This window comes from Polyodon spathula, chromosome 11 (genome assembly GCF_017654505.1).
Source record: "Polyodon spathula isolate WHYD16114869_AA chromosome 11, ASM1765450v1, whole genome shotgun sequence".
Lineage (NCBI taxonomy): Eukaryota > Metazoa > Chordata > Actinopteri > Acipenseriformes > Polyodontidae > Polyodon > Polyodon spathula.
Window position 1 is genome coordinate 2,942,939 of NC_054544.1, and position 16,886 is coordinate 2,959,824.

General features: G+C 40.0%; 1 protein-coding gene across 3 annotated transcripts in view; it reads left to right on the forward strand.

Moving 5' to 3' along the window:
• The first annotated feature begins 853 nt into the window (after positions 1 to 853).
• map2 (microtubule-associated protein 2) overlaps positions 854 to 16,886 on the forward strand; it is a 102,344-nt gene continuing 86,311 nt past the window's right edge. The window contains exon 1 of one of the 3 annotated variants that reach the window (XM_041263246.1): positions 854 to 912. The gene's annotated coding sequence lies outside the window, so the exon portion shown is untranslated. Of the gene's footprint in view, positions 913 to 3,644; positions 3,852 to 16,886 lie in introns of those variants that run through there. The other 2 variants (XM_041263250.1, XM_041263247.1) reach the window with 2 other exon arrangements.

Below are 16,886 nucleotides of genomic sequence, written 5' to 3' on the forward strand. Positions count from 1 at the left end.
GACAGTAACGAAGCTCACACACATACATTCACACATACCACTAAACACCTGCAACTCATTTATTAAGTCCAAGGGTATTGTGATCTAGTAATCTGCTCAACTAAGATGTAATCAAATAATGCATATCATTATACAACATCTAAAACAATTAATAATATAATGCATTAGATAAAGAAAGCTGTCAGAAATATGTGATGCATTGGCCAGCAGCCTATGAATGTCTATGGCAGCGTGTTCTCCTTTATTACGCCTCCTGCCTCACCTCCAACACCTCTCTAAGGAAGCTCTGCTGTTCCAGCCACTCGTTCAGCTGCACTGCCAGGCCGGCTACCTTCACGCCTTACTGCAGGAGATTCATTCAGTCATTTGACAGATTGGTTAAGAGAGTCAGGGAGGCACTTTCCCTGGGGCGCTTTGAGGTGCTTAATTATACATTATTTAGGTCATCTGCTGCACGTGAGACAGAATGTTAACGTTTTTAATTAAATGTGAAGATTTCTGGCAATTTAAAATCTTTATTTCTGAAAAACCCTCATATCTGTTAAAATAACATGAAATATGGAAACAAAACAAAGCAAGCAAATAAATAAATAAATAAATACCAGTGCTGGAATTCATAGAGGCAGAAATACCTTCATAATTTCCCAAATAATACAAGTAAAACAAAATGCCATATTTCAGCCATCAAAGTTTACTGTACAGTAAGACTAGAACATAAATACATATATAGTTTTTTTAAAAATACGTATCAAATTGAAAGATCTTTAAAAAGCGAGTGCGCTTCAATTCTCATCTTTACGGCCGGTGGCTGGATGGAGGCGTGGTCAGAACATTTTCAATACTCTTTTATTCTGCAGAATCTCTTTCTGAGCTCTGAGCGGCTTCTACTCAAGACTGGTCAGTGAAAAACAGGTAAGAAAATAAAACACTTACAGTTATATGGAAAATATACTGGTGATATAAACACTTGTGCACTCATTTCTAATGGGCTACAATCTTTTTTTTTTTTTTAATAAAAAGAAAGGGATGACAGGGATAGCTAATCCCAGTTTGTCCCACGGAAAGAACGAATCAATTGAATGCAATCTTGCTGTTAAAATGATTCTCCGCTGGTAGCTGCTGCCTGTAATTTCTAGGGTGTTTCTGCCTGCTTCAGTGGGCTGTTTCTTTTAGCAACACAAGCAAGCTTGTATTTTGTTTTCTGCATAAACAAAGTAGCGAGGAGAGTCTGTACGCGGTGAAACCATCGATCAATACAGTGGTTTTCCGCAGGTTTTGTCATTTTTGCTCATTGGATGGTAATATATACATATATTGATTAATAACCCCAGAGATCTCCTGCGACAATAGAGGGTTGGCATGAGAAATGCAGTGTATTTATTAACCCTTTCCTGCGTGCATGGCAGATTTCAGCACCATAAGCTTGGACCTAGTTTAACAAAGCGTTACAATCAGGCTGGTTTCAGACTTGCGGATTACAGCGCTCCCAGTGTACTATGGCTTTTTCACTGCCATTTTCTAGAGATGCAAGAATAACATCATCATTTCTGTGTATTTATTTTCGTGTGTGCGTGTGCGTGTGCGTGTGTGTAAACTAGCTTTTGCAGCTGGGACGTTGCTGTTCCAGCATTAATTTGTTGATTTATAAAAATGGTTTTATAACTTTGCCCGCTGTTTTGACAATTGGTCTTTTGGGAACAATATGCTGGCGTATTTTTTTGGCTCACATCTTCAAACGGGTTTAATGCTGATTAATTATTGGGGAGGATTTTTAAGCTTTTTCATTATTATTATTATTATTATTATTATGATTATGCACTGTGTGTGTGTGTGTGTGTGTGTGTATAATGTCCTGTTTTTTTGTTTTTTTTTTAATTTTATTAAAATCTCAAGTACATACAGTTATTCACAATGAAAAAGGCGGCGACATTTGCCGGTGTCACAATAAATTATATTATTTATTTATTTGTTTATGCCTTCTGTTCCCCCTGCCCATTCTGGGTATTGTGACCGCAGTTTTTTTTTCAATCCACCCTTATTTTAGACGACGAAATGATTAATAAATCCTGTCCCGTGTTATTTCATTGTGTACCCCTCTCTCCCAACATTTTGCAGAACCTTCTTTTACCCATTCTTTATTGCATAACGGTAAATAATTATTTAGCAGCTTGTTTGCATTTTTCATGTTGCTAATTAATATCTGCCTCTTTTCCTTCATTTTTTAAGAGACCCGAGATCACAGCAAGGGTTAGAATTACATTCCTGCGTTTTTGTTCTCTTATTTTATTGCCAGTGACACACACTGTAAAGAGAGAGGTGTGGATACAGACAGGTAAGCAATGGCATTAGCCAGCTATTTAAATGGGTGCTGGTGAATAAGGTGTTCACAGACAGGTGGAGATGGGGGAGTGTCAGCTCCGGGCAAGGGCTGCCTCTCTCCACACACTGTGTTGGTATTGCAGTGTAGGTATGGATCAGACAGTATCTGATTGGGACTCGAAGCCTGGGCTTGATTTGGCAGTGTGTGTTACTATTGCAGCATGTAACTCCGTGAGAACCATGTTCTTTAAGAAGAGTCTGACCTCACAATGAAGCCCTTCCCTTCTGGAATTCTAGAGTGCTGAGTGTCCCTTCTTTGATGATACTGTAATTGCAGAATTAACAACTCTGCAGTCTTGCACCATGTTGCCAAAGTCTGTGAATTTCAGTGCAATCGCTATGGTTCCAGTGCCAGATTTGTGAATCAAGTGAGCTGAGAAAAGGGCGATATTGCACTGGTGCACATACAGAACAGCCGCGAGACTTTGACATAGCCCACATCTTCAACAGTGTGTGCGTGAGTCTCTTTAGGGTAGCTTTGCCTCAAAGTTACAGCTTTGGTCGTGAGTTAATATCAAAACACTGGTGGTTTGCAGATCTGCAACTATTCAGATCAATTGAATAGACCCCACTGTATAAACTAGTCTGGGCATAGTCTGGGTTTTTAGAAAGAGGGAATTTGTTTATACTCTGGATAGGACTGAGCTCAATTAGTGAGGCTGGGGCTTGTGAGCCTGCTGCACTGTATACAGTGGTTGTGCATGTTTGCATTTTTCAATAAAATGTGTCTATAATTGCAAAAGTGTTTAGCATGCAAAATGAAGTTATTTTTGTGCTAGAGCATGTATTAAATAACTTTCCATTTTAAAAACTGAGAGTGCTGCTCCATTAGAAATAAGTTATTTATAGTTGCATAAAAACAAAGGGAATTTGCATCTGCTTATAAAATGAGTCTAGCCGTTAATGATTGATTAACAGTGATTTCTATTAAAACTGTACTTTAAAATATATGCAGTGTATTGTGCTCACTGCAGATATTTATTGTTAATATTATTTCGGTGAGGAAAGGTATGTGTTCGGGCTAGACTGATGGTTTGAGTGGAAGAGCGTACTGTCCTGTATTTGTGGAAGGGTTCAGGCAAAATGCATTAAGCCACTGCTGAAAAAATATTCATCTGAAGTAACCCACTCCAGGATTCATCATTGTTTTAAAAATCATCATTTTAGTCAAAAGACATCAGACACAAACTTATGCCATTTGTTTGTTTCTGTGACGTGTTTCAGGTTGCTGAGGAATCCATGCCTAGTCTGTGACTGTTGAAAACATCCCTTTCCAAATGTGCTTTATATTCAGCATAAAAAGGATCATGCGATTGCGGCATGGGTTTTAATATAGGAGTTGCTGTGGCCTAAATCACAATGACAAGAAGAGGCTTGAAAACGAATTGCTAGCGAATGGCCCTCAATCTTTGGCATTGTGAAAATGGATAATCAACAGTAAGCAGAATAGAAAATAAACTCAAGAACTTCAGGTACTTTTTAAGTTTGCTGTTGAAAATGTAAGAATGGTTTTCTTTACAAAAAAAAAAAACAACAACAAAAAACAGAGGTTGAGGTCCTTTGAACTCCAATAATTGTCTCTCTGTCTGCCTGTTTTTCTCTCTTTCTGTCTGTCTGTCACAATTGTTGTTGTTCAAATTCAGCAGTGCTCCCCTTCCCTTTTCACTTGAGTGCTAGTGCATCCTGGCGCTACTTGAATTTCTGATTAACTTTACAGATTGACCAGGTTTTGTCTGCTGTCTCGTGACTGTAATTTGCTTCACGCCGGTCTCTCCAGCATGCAGAGTTACTGAGCTTTGCTCCTTTCCAAAATGACTGGCTGCCTTCTCACAGTTAGGTATTAGTTTGCCTTCCTTGAACAAGGCTGTGAGCATTAGATGTCTGACCAAACTGTACAGCACAAGCGGATCATAAAGCCACTTGGCATCTTCATGATTACCATTGTGGACCCCATTGATATCCTGCCTTTGTGTTGAATGCAGCCAACCTACTGTATCCCTGTCAAAGACTTTGAATCCCCATATTAAATTACTACTTGCACATACAGATTACTGTTGGACAAAACTTTGAGTGGCCTTATGAACAGGATTTGCTGCAGTTATAACTGGGGGGGAGTGATGCATGGATAATGGCTAGGCATACTATTTACATTAACGCGGTAACAGAAAATTTACAGTCTCATAAATAATACATGTTGCGCACTGGCTCCCATGCACAGCTCTTGCGATAGCAAGCATGTATAAAGATATCTGGTGCTGTACAAGCTTAGCTAAAGTTTGCACGCTTTACATGCAGGTAGTCTGTTTTACCTGCACCTCCTACTGTAGGACATTTCACCTGCAGAGGGGAATTCTCTCCACACCTTCAGCACCTTATTTCCTGTCATTAACTCCCTAGCTGTTTCACCTAAAGGCTTTGAACCTGAAGACACTGCTGAGATGAAATGACCTCAGAAAGGGCAAGTCCAAGTAGAGCATGCAGAATGAGGGCTTTATTTAACCCAGTGTGGGGCAGTATCAGACGCATTGACGAACTGAAAGGGATGATGTAAGGAACCCGCTTAGCCATAGCCAGACTGACAGATAGACGACGAGACACAACAGGATTGCAAGATAGTGCCTGTTTGCGTAATCCCTACACTGTAAACCCTGAGAAGTCAAGTTTACTAAAAAAATGGAGTAAAATCATTGTCTTAATATGATTAAGTTTACCTACTCTTAGTTTTTGTTATGACAACTTTCTCTGGGGCTGCCTAAACTTATATTCATGTAATGTAGTCCATTTGAGTTAAATTTACTTTTTAATAATAATCTTTAGTGCCTTTCATAGTGGACCACCATCACACAGTGCTTTTTAAGTTACAAGACTAGGGTGTGTGAACTATGCATCAGCTGCAGAGTCACTTACAACAATGTCTCACCCCAAAGATGGAGCACAAGGAGGTTAACTGACTTGCTAAGGGTGGCCACATGCTCAACACAAGTAGAACACATGTAAGGGAGCAGGCGGAGCAAACGCAACACTTGTGCAACAACATATACACAAAACAACACCATAAACAACAAACAATTCCAAAAATAAATTGTACAAGTCAGGCAAGGGCTGATGGGAATCTAGTCCCTTGATTCTACTTAAACCATTCACTAAAGTAAATCTGAATGTTCAGCTAACTTTAAATGGATGAGGGTTATGAATACAATTTGAATTTTTAAGTTAATGTAACTTGATTGAATTTATTTTGGATGACTTTGGGGTTTAAAGTGTACCGGAAACACCCCTGGAGTAGTTCTTACATAATTTACTGTGTTGGTAAAGCTACTGTGCTGTGAGATATATAGTTAGACATATTTTAATATAAATGTTCCCAGTTCTTGGCTGCATTACTGATGTGGCACACAACTGCTACTCCCCAGTGCACAGCCCCACTCATGTTATACAGCACAGAGGCTGGGAAGCCTGGGAATTTGCATGGGCTGAATTAAATGTTTTAAGACCTCACTACTGTAGGCATGTCACCCTGGCCAGACTGTACAGTTTCATATGCATATCTTATTCAATTGCTCAACATGGTGGTGTATATAAATACTATGAAGAGATTGAGATGTTTGGGTTCTATAACCCTGGTGCACAAAGGACCTGAAACATATTCTTTTTAGTTTAAAAAAAAAACAATGTCCATTTTATAAGAGTGTCTCAATTTACAGAAATACATCCCTTGTGTGTATTTGTGCTGTTATTTGCATGCAGTATTCAACAAGTAGTCACACTGCTGTGTTTTTTGTAGGCATTTTTAACAATTTCTACAGAAGGGGCGTGTTTGTGTGATTCAGCGAATGATGCAAACATGAGTGGAAGAATGGCGAGTCTGTTCCCTGTGGTAATTCATTTCCCAAGCTCAACAACATAAGCACCAACACATTTTTATGTGATTCATCGTTTAAAAAAAGAATAAATTAAATAAATATTTAAACCCACAGATAGATCAACCCACAGATCAACCACCTCAGCAAATCATATTCATTCCACATCAAAATCAGAGCAGTCTGGCGGTTTGAGCTCAGTGTATTCACGACTGTTTGGAGACGTGGTTTAAGAATATTATCTTTATAAAAAGCGTAATTAATCAGGTCCACTGTCTCTTCAAGTGGGGGTGGACGCTAAGGATTAAAGTAGCGGGGCTATATGATCTTACGGATGGTAGCACCTGGCAACCATATGGCCAACATCCCACAATATTATGCCTATAGCTGCCAACACAGATAAGAGCGTTTAGCATTGGGAAGACTCCCTATGCTGCTACATGCAATACAATGCATTGGGAAGACTCCCTAAGCTTCTACATGCAATAAAATGACAATAAGATGGGGGGAAAAAACTGTTGCTATGACTGCTTGAGAAATGTATCGAATTACATGACAACGCAAGCGCTTGTTTGAATGCATAATGTTTCCAATAGTTTATACTTTCAGTGGAAGGGACTTCAGAAGTCTTGTAATGCAAGCAGTGCAGCGACTGTCATATGGGGAGTACAACCCTTCATAAAACTGGCCTGTAAAACTAAAAGAAACTGACCACTTGATTTCATCAAATCTCTTCAAGGCTCTCAGAGTTATGACCTCCTTCTCTTGTCCAATTAATTTAGTATATTTTTGCAAAGAAACAACTCTTTATTATATATCCTGGGGAGAGCAAACTGTTTCTATAGAGAAGTTTGAACACACTTATAGTGGGGTCTGCCAGCGCTGTATCCAATGAATACAGAGTGATGTGAGGATATGAAAACCCAACATCTCACAGTGCGTGTTACAAGTACTACAAATGAGGTGAGGTCTGTTATTGGCAAGTGTGTAACTTCATAAAAACTGCACATGACAGCAGTGCTATGGAGTATTATCCTTGGGATAAACAAGTATTTCATGTTAAAGTTGCATTGTTTTTTTTTTCTCTCTCTCTTGCAAATAAAGTTAAAAAAAACACATTCTTACCATCAATGGCAACAGTATCCTGTTCTCAGATTGCATATTGGTCTGTACTTCAGAACTAACTCATCCTTAATAATGTTGTCATTATTGACAGAGATTGGCATTGTTAATCTGATCTACAATATTGAATAAAATAATAGCATGTTTCCAGCAAATACTGTACATAGACCTATTATCCTTTATCCTTTACAAAATCCAGATGCTTGGGATATTGGTACATCAGTCCAACAGCAGGCCCCTTTGACATGTATAGAAAAAAGGAAGACCTCTTTTTCAATCGCATTTCCTCTGTGCAGCTGTAGAAAGGTAGACGGAGAAGCCGTTGGGATTCACAGAGATTCATGCTTGTAATCTTGTGACGCAGACAGGAAACTATATTCCAACGTGAACTCCCTGTCAGGCCTGCTGGGTGGACGGCACCCCAGTTAGAAGCCGTCTTTACTGCCGAGACCACATGACAGTGAAAAAATCTACTGGCACTGCGAGAGGCTGAACCTCTGGCTCTGGCCTTTACACGGGCTTGTTAATGATGCCCACTGTGCATCATATCCAAACAAAGTGCAAGCAGTCCACTTTATTGTTAGCAATTGACAAATAAAACAAGATCTATAATATAAAAAGGCCCCCCCCCAAAAAAAATCCATAAAGGATTCACATGTATATTTCTAGGGAAGCAATCTGAATCAGTAGCAGAGTAAGCACATTTACATTTATACACTTAATTCATTTCTCAGTTTATGGAAGCTTCCCTCTAGGGCTTTGTAATAGCTGCCAATGCAGGTGCAAAGTGGTGTGAGAATGCCAGTTAGCTGCTTTGTTTCCTGCATGTGTGGGAATCCTATTTGAATGACTGCTTCTCTAACTTTGAACAGAGGTACACGTGCTGAGAGCCAGACTAGAAAATACTAATTTGGAGCAGAACCAGCAAACACTAAATAATTTCATAATCCTGCAACAAAATCAGCAGCACTGACAATACCGGGGCTCTATTCATAAAGCTAGCTGATAAATGTACATTAAAGGACTGAAGTCCATAAGGAAGCTTTTTTTATTTTAGTTCTGTGGTCTGGAGGGGACCCGATATGTATCACCTTTCCGAATGTACTTCATTCTTACAAAACATGTTATTTCTGATTAAAAGGCATGGTCTGGCTTCATATTGTGTGTGGTGTTCGATTGCTTAGCATATGTGGCCTGCAGAATAAATGGTTGAAGCTGACTGGCAGCTTTTCCAATGCAATTTCTATAGTAACTTAGCTCTCACAACACTGGCTGTGTGATTCTGTACTGGAGGTCATCTCTGTGAAGGAAAAGGACACACAGCTTTCTCTTCCCTTCAGACCGTATTCAAATATAAAAAAAACTTTTTCTGCTGTGCACTTAAAAAAAAAAAAAGCTTTTGAGTGGCTCGCCGTCATGTCTGTGGAGTGTGACGTCATGCTTCTGTCAAACTTACCTTCTGTTTGAGGGCTGCAAAACAAATTGCGATCAGCCATTTCATGTATGGAAGAATCAGTGCGGTTTTACAACTGAAAGGACTGATGTTGTAAGCTCAGGTTAATGGAGGTGGCACCATGACGTGTATGGAGCTAACCTGGGTGTGCTGTGTAGCTGAACCTTGGCCTGTGTAAGGCAGGCCTAGCAGTATAGCTGAGGGTTCCAGATATATTTACATGGTTTGGGTTGGATTTGTCCTTTTGCTGTGTAATAAATCATTGGCTCTCTGTGCTATGTTAAACAGCCTTGTTGGGTTGTACACATTGCCTGAATGTTGAATATCCTATTATCTGGGATTGTATCGTCCTCTGTTGTTGTTTAGATCCTTGTTTATTATCATGCATATTATTCAACAACCAGTCTGCTTCTGGAAAGACTCCCAAGAGCTGCATTTCTAAAGTGGGTGGTTTGAGAAATGATCGGGCTGTGCGGCTATTATTGTGGTCCCCGTTGAACGGAGATTTTCCATTTACTACGAACAGTTACCACAGTTGCAGAGTGTGTAGAAAAAGCAGCTCTTTTTGGTTGAAAAAGTGGGTAAGCCTGGTAACAAATGATCTTAGCAGAGACAACCCACATAAAACAGGATATTAAAAATGTACATTTTCTTCAGATGGTGTAAGTATCTCTTTAAACGTGACTGCGGGCAGCAGCTAGCCTGGTTAAACTGAGAGCTGATTGCATTCTTGTGGCTGCCTTTCAGTAAGGTCCTCTTAAATTTCAGATTGAAATGGAAAATACTGAACAACCATAGCATAAACTATCTGAAAATCTGAGTTGAAAGACTTTTCTGGGTTGCCTTGTTTTTTTTTCAGACTCTCTCCTGGGTTTGTTGTTAGGGTGTTGCAGGTCTTGCCCTGTTTGTACAATGCAGTGCTGTTGATTTTTACAGACGTTTAACATTCAGCAGTTGGAACTGGATGAGCCTTGATATTTTGCCAATTTAAAGGGATACTTAAGTTAATGTGGAAAACATTGAAACAACAATTGTGAAATATACAGAAAAAACTCATATCACAATATCAAAGATTTAAGTAAATAAACATTGGGCTAATGTACAGTATATGATATAAACTATTCTGCATCTGTATTGGCGGAATGCTTGAACAGTACCCTTTATCTTCCCCATGCACACACTGAGATGGAGAGACAAGAGCGTAGGCCAAAGCTTGCCCTTCCAAGCCAGACTCTATTCAGATGCATAACACCTGGAATTAACCTTTAGTGCTTTAAGCTTGAAAGTCTAAGTTCAATACCGGTACCATCTGTACGTTATTCTCTTCTACTCAGGGACACAAGTCAAGTGAAAGCTTTATCTTGGTAACTGCTAGTCCTGATTAACTTTGCATGGTTATCCGATACATTGTGGACAAGGCTTGGCTGGCGAGATGAAAAAGAAGCAGACATGCTGTGGCAGTGTTGACTGTAATGCACATAGCGTGGAGCATTGCCCAAACAATGCTTTTTAGATGGCTTTGCTATAGTCTACAGTGTAGTATTTATTTTCACGCTTTTCACGTGACTTTATACAGGAGTATTTGCTGTGTTGTGCATCGTGTTTGCATTGCTAGGCAGGTACAGTCAGTACTGTTTGAATACGCTTTATTAAACCTGCAGTTTCCCACAACCAATTTAATGTTAAATCAGAATTCCATTGTGTGTATTTACCTTATTCCTTGACTGACCAGTTTGTGTGTAGTTTGTCCGTTTACATTTCCCACTGATATTGTAGCATCTTACACTTTTAACAGATACAAAATGGGAGTAAATCGTAAGGCGGAAAATAGCCACTAGTCAAGTAAATCACTTCAAACACAAACGTGTCTATATATATATATATATATATCTATATATATCTCTACTTATATATATATATATATATATATATATATATATAGTTTTTGTGAAGCAGTAACATTTCATCTATGGTATTCTTCTACACATTGCTGCAGCAAGCCACCCAGAAGCTAGCTACTGACAACTCCCCACATGCACTGCAGTTGTGAACACAACAAAAGCCACAAAAAACGATAAAACACTTCAGCAAACCACAGACACATCAACCAGTTTCTGCACACCTCCCCTGGAACGTTCTATAGAGCCAAGCACACCAAACCCACTATCCAATTGGAGAAATATGTCAGCATCCAAAATATCCCCTAACTGTATGCATTGAGGAACAGGATTGTGGTGTAATCACAGGTTGTTCTTTGGCTATAGGGTGTGTGTTCTTCTCCCTTTTTATCCATTGGCTGCTGTTGTGCTCCACATTGACCCCTAGTGGTGGGGTGATAAGAAATGAGACCAGCAGAAGTATAGCCCTCAACTGGTAATGCAGTTGAGGTCCCTGCTTGTGCATGTTCTGTCTCATTGTGCTTCAATGAGTTCAGGTATAGCCGTGTCTTGAATGGCTAAGGCTGCTGTGCTCTATGGAAGATTTATTTTCCACCCTGCACTATAGCTGCAGTGGCACGTGATCTATATTAGCCTCATTTTAGTGAACCTTTACCACAGTTAAGGATGCGTGGGAAACCCAGCTCATTACTATGTTCTGGTACAGCGGTTTAAGATTGACAAGGAGGTCTGAGGGACTAATTGGCCCTTTTCTGTCTGCGAAACCAAGACACAAGGAAGTGCTAGGCCTTGCCGTTTTTCGAGCAAAAAAAGAACAAGGTCTGTCAAGCTGTTAAAAGGTTGTCTTTTGTTTTAATGAAGTTAGGAGGTATTGGGGCTGCTTCCTTGATACCTGAGCCAGGATTGCTTCAAGCTGTGCTGCAGTTCCTATTCCTGTTCATTGACATTTGAGACCACAGGCAGAAAGTCAGCGCCTTGCGTTGTTTACTTTACAGTCCAACAGAAAGTAATTTTTTTAAAAATCTGATTTTCTTTTTTTGTGTTTTTTTAAAGTTCAGTTTTTTTTTTCAGAAACAGAATTGCATCCACGACTTCTGCACTTAGATGGGCCGCTTCTTTGTAACGGTGTTACCAGCTGCTGAAAAACCCTCTCTGACAGAGTCGATGTTGCCGGTATGCAGAACATTTCCCTTGCAAATTGGGACAGTGTTGGAAAACGCGAGGCATGTTGCTTCCACCATAAGAGCGGGTCTTCTGTGTGCAGTATTTGCCAGCTCTGGGTTGCGTACACGTAATCTAGACACAGTTTCTCTTTTGGGTTCCTTTTTTTTGGACATCAGAAAGAAACTTAAGCATTTTAAATTGGGGATCGAGAGCAACTGTAAGCACTTGCACAGACGTTGTTCATTTATTTTGTCAAAATAATTCCACATGTCAGACTGAGGCCTTTTGCCATATTGCAATGACTGAATGAAGCGGAAGAGCAAACACACAAGATGCTTATTACAGTATTTAGTCTATTGCTAAAATAAACCCTGTATTATGTACATACACCATGTGTTATGTACTTTTTACTTTGCAAAACAATTGTAATAATTTTTTTTTTAAAAATGCACAATATCCATTTCTGACGAATACAAATATTTTATTTTCATGTTCGAATATTTGGATATTTTTCCCACCCCCTACTTCAAACAGACTTACTGTGGCAGGGATGGGGTTAAATCTATCCCTGCCAGCAATCACAGGAGTGCTCATTCCCAATGCATAATTAGGGAATGACCACTTGTATAAAAAGGGAGGAGACAAGCCCTTTGGGGGTGGTGTTTGGAGAAGGAAAGCCAGGGAAGGCGCAGCTCAGCTTGCCTCATGCTAGTTTTGGTTTTAACTCTTTATTTTGGCCCTCGTGTCGTATTTGTTTGTTTGTTCGTTGTTGTTTTGTCCCCCTGTGGGATTAATAAACATGCGCGTTAGCACTTAACTTTCCAGCTTCAGAGTCTCCTTCGAAGCCGGTAACAGCTTGGACCATAGCACTACCCTGTCATGCTTACCTTTGCTGTTTAAAAGTTTTGAGATTCCTTAATAGACATGTAACTCCTAATATAACTCCAAGACTAGTACAGTTACAGTACATTACTTTGGACACTTTGACATTTCTGAGAACCTGAACTGCTCTAAACAAATAGGAAAGTTTCACATGGTTATATAAGCACAGTCCTGAGTTAAGGTCAGTATGAACTCTGAAATCCTCCTCAACATTGATTCGAATCCTCTGGGGTACATTTTAAACCTCACTGCTCTCTTCAGGTTCTGTGTATCGAATCATACTCCGTAGTCTTTTCTTGATGAACCCCGAAGACCGAGTGCAAGGTTCTTGTGCTGCGTGCCGGTAGGCTGAACAGCCAGACACTGCATGAAAAAGCTTTGAATTCATTCTCTCATGTTTGAGCCGGGAGCCTAAGCGAATGTGTGTGTTTCCATGCTGCCTGGCATCTCCACAGAGTGGGTACCAGCAGAGCTGCGATGGTCAGTAATGAAGCTGCCAGTGATGTTCATTGTCCTAAGTGTGGAAGACAGTTCTCAGCCCCGAGACAAAATGCCTTGGCTTGTGTTTTTTCACTTTTTTTTTGTTGGCGCAAAAAGAAGCAATGCAAGGCACACTCCAAATTGTTTAACAAAACATGACATTGTGGGGAATGTCTGAGGTTTGAATCGCAGCAATAATATGAAACAGCAACATCTCTACTGTTCCACTGAAAGAAAGAAAGAGGGGTTTATAGCATTGTTTTACTTTAGCTTATGGAAAAAAAGGTTTTCTAAATTAATGAGTCTATCAAAATCTGTTTTGATCCTGAAACAAGTCCAGTGAAATATATTGTATGGGTATGACACTATAAACATTTGCCATAATAAAAACATCACCAAGTGTGATAAAGCAAAGCTAAAGCATAGGTAAGCATTGTACAGCCCAAAGAGGATAGTAAAACATATTATATAAAACATGCCAAACCATGGTAAACTATGGCAAATGCATATCATTATGATGGGAAAAGCATTGGAAAACTGCACAATTACCATAGTAAAACTTTTATAAGGGAAACATTCGGCTAATGCCAGCACACTTGCTCCTGCTTTTGTAAGTGTGCTGCTTTGCTGTGCTGCTTTTCAGTGGTTTATTCAAGGTGCTGTGTGTAAAAGACCAATCAGCATGGATAAGTAGGGAGCACAAAGAGGTAAACAAGCAGAGCTCTGAACAAAGCATTCAGAGAAAAGCAACAACAAAATTGTGACAATGTGACTGCAGACGGGGAGCAAACATTCAGTCCAGCAGCATTCAGATAAACACAGGCAGTGCTTGCGGAGTCCAGTATACACAGCGCGGAAGCAGGGAACGTCTTTAATGGATGGGTGTGTGACTGGTAAAACAGCTGGAGGGGTGATGCAGGACAGACATGCATTTCAGTGTGGTTACAGTTGATTTATTGTACTATAATAAGTGCCCCTGCAGATTTAAGGTACTTATCACTGGTCATTTCATTGAAGATTTCGGTGGAACCATATGGTTTTTTATAAACACCCCCCCCCCCCCCAAAAAAAAAAAAAAAAAAAACTCTGTCCATTTTTAATATCACTGTGTATTTATTGTTTTAAACTATAAAGCGCTTTGAAATGTGCTGTATGAATTGCGCTATAAAAAATAAAGATTATTATTATTATTATTATTATTATTGTTGTTGTTGTTGTTATAAATAAATAAATAAAACAAAAAAACAAAACAAAACAGCAGCACAAGTCCAGAAAATACTGTATGCTCATAACATAAAGAATCTGCATTTTAAAGCTGGAAGTGACAGCCTGTTTTTTTTCAGTCTGCTGAAGTGGGTGTTCTGTCTCTGGCAGCGGGCACACTGCTGCACTGCAGACATGTTGTTATTGAATGAATCGTGTGTGGGAAGAGCTGCCTCAGAGCTGAGCAGTGTGGAGGCGGTAGCCAGCCCTGCCAGAGTGGGAGACAGCAAACGCTGGGAACTCACATTGAGTAATCCACCTCCCTCTCCTCTCCGGCGCAAGGTCCATACAGATTCACACAACGGGTGCTGAACATGTGTTAGTCGTGCAGATGGGTCAGGGGGGGGGGTTCAGTTAAGCAGTGTTGCTTCGGCATTGTGTTGGAGTCTCTGCCTTTGATAATTAAGTCAGATAAAAATTAATTTTATTGGACTGGAACACAGAGCTGCTATCCAAGAGCTGAAAAATGATTGCAATCGGTTTTCATTATTTATACATGCAAATGGAGAGCCTTTCATTGATGTGAGTGTTCTGTAGGAAAACGCAAGGGAATCCTTGGGCCTCCCTTTGTCCCAAACTCTCCAGAGCTTGTAGGGTTGAGACTGTAGAACTCTGGTTGTTGGTTCACGTCCAGCTTGTATAATGTTATTGTGGTTTGCTTTTTAATTATGGTTGGAATTTAATGGACTTTTCCAGAAGCTGCACATTTCGTATCATTTGCATCTTCATTATCTTTTTATTATTGCACGCTCGTGGAGTTGCATGCATTAAGTGCCCTTGATAGTTTAATACGTCACCTACTGCACCTATGAGGCTGTTTCAGCATAGCGAGTTTTTAAGATATTTTTACAGGAATTGATATAACAACAGGTTGTCCTGTTCCCATTTAGAGGGGTTCAGGAATTGCACATGATCTTGCCCAGATCAGTGGGGGTGAATATACTTGCAAGTCTTTACTATCCATTAAGGAGGCAGAACTGACCTCTGTTTAGGATCTGAAGGACAGCAACTCTACCACCATCAATACTGTTGATATGGTCACACCTAGGAGTGACCACCCGAGCAGCAACCCTTCTACCTACACTGTAGTGAATAGCATTTATTGGGTGTCCATCACAATGCTCACCTCCTCCACACGATCATGGTAAGTGAAGCCAGACTGAGATCGGAGCTCCAAACCTTGAAAACGTTGAAAGAAGCCCAGTGGTGTGGTTTTAATTTAGACAGAGCCATTGAGCATTCTTCATTGGAATTATTATGTTTTAGTTTCTGATGAGTCAGTGCTGTTGTACAACAGAGCGGAGGCTGACGTGTGGCACTTGCTGCTGATATCTGGATGTTGTGCCGTTGTTGTCTTTGCTTGTTGAATACGCTCTGGAGGTCCTGGATAGATGAAGGAGGGAGCGCACTCAGCCCTGTACCGCAGTACTCAGTGTTAGTAAAAATGCAGTGAAAGTAACACAGCCTTAGTTATGAGAATGTATAAAAATTAACACAGGAAACAACTCAAAGCAATCATTTAGATGCTCCTATGTGACCCAAGTTGTTTCTTACTTGTTTTGACTTATTTAGGTAGTTTTTTTTTGTCATTTTGAAGGCTTGCCTCTTATTTCTTGAACAATCTTCACCCATATATACTGCATGGCCACTTTATTAGGACTCGTGTACCCGATAGAATTTGGCATCATGCTGAATTAGAGATTCAAATCAAACCTCAAATTCATGTGCTGTGAGCTGTGACGCCCTACGGCACTATAAAGCAATGTACTGAGGTCTCCCTCAACAAGGGGTTGATCTTGTTGTCTCCAAGCACGCTCATACTGTAGATATTGCATCCCAATTTTGCCCATACAAATATCAGTTCAAGTTTTAAAATATAAATCCTGGTTCCCGCTTCTCAGTTCATCCTAAAAACTGCAGTGATAAAGAAAAAAAATAACCTGCAAAGTGATTTAGACGCAGGGTCATGAGAAGGTTAAGCACCACTGAGTCTTGCATTCTGAAAAAGCTTTAGCAGCATAAACAGGATAGAAACACAGCAGCACTGCTGCAGCCCCTCACAGCTGTCATTCATCTCTGTTGCCTGGCCAATGGCCTCTATGCCCACAGTTCCATGATAAGCATCTTTAACGGATCTTCTGTCGATTACCCGTTTCTGTAGGTTTCTGTCTGTCTCCAGATTGTGGATGAAGGTAACGATGTGACCAAACCCAATGAATCAATCGATCAAAACCTTTATTTATCCAGATGAGTCAATTGACAACAAATTGGCTTTAATACAATGAAGAATGCTCCAGTAAACAAGGCAAGTAACCCAGGCCTCCTGAGGTGAAATAAACTGGTGCGCCTACTTTGCCGTTCAGAAAATACAACAGGATAGGTGTT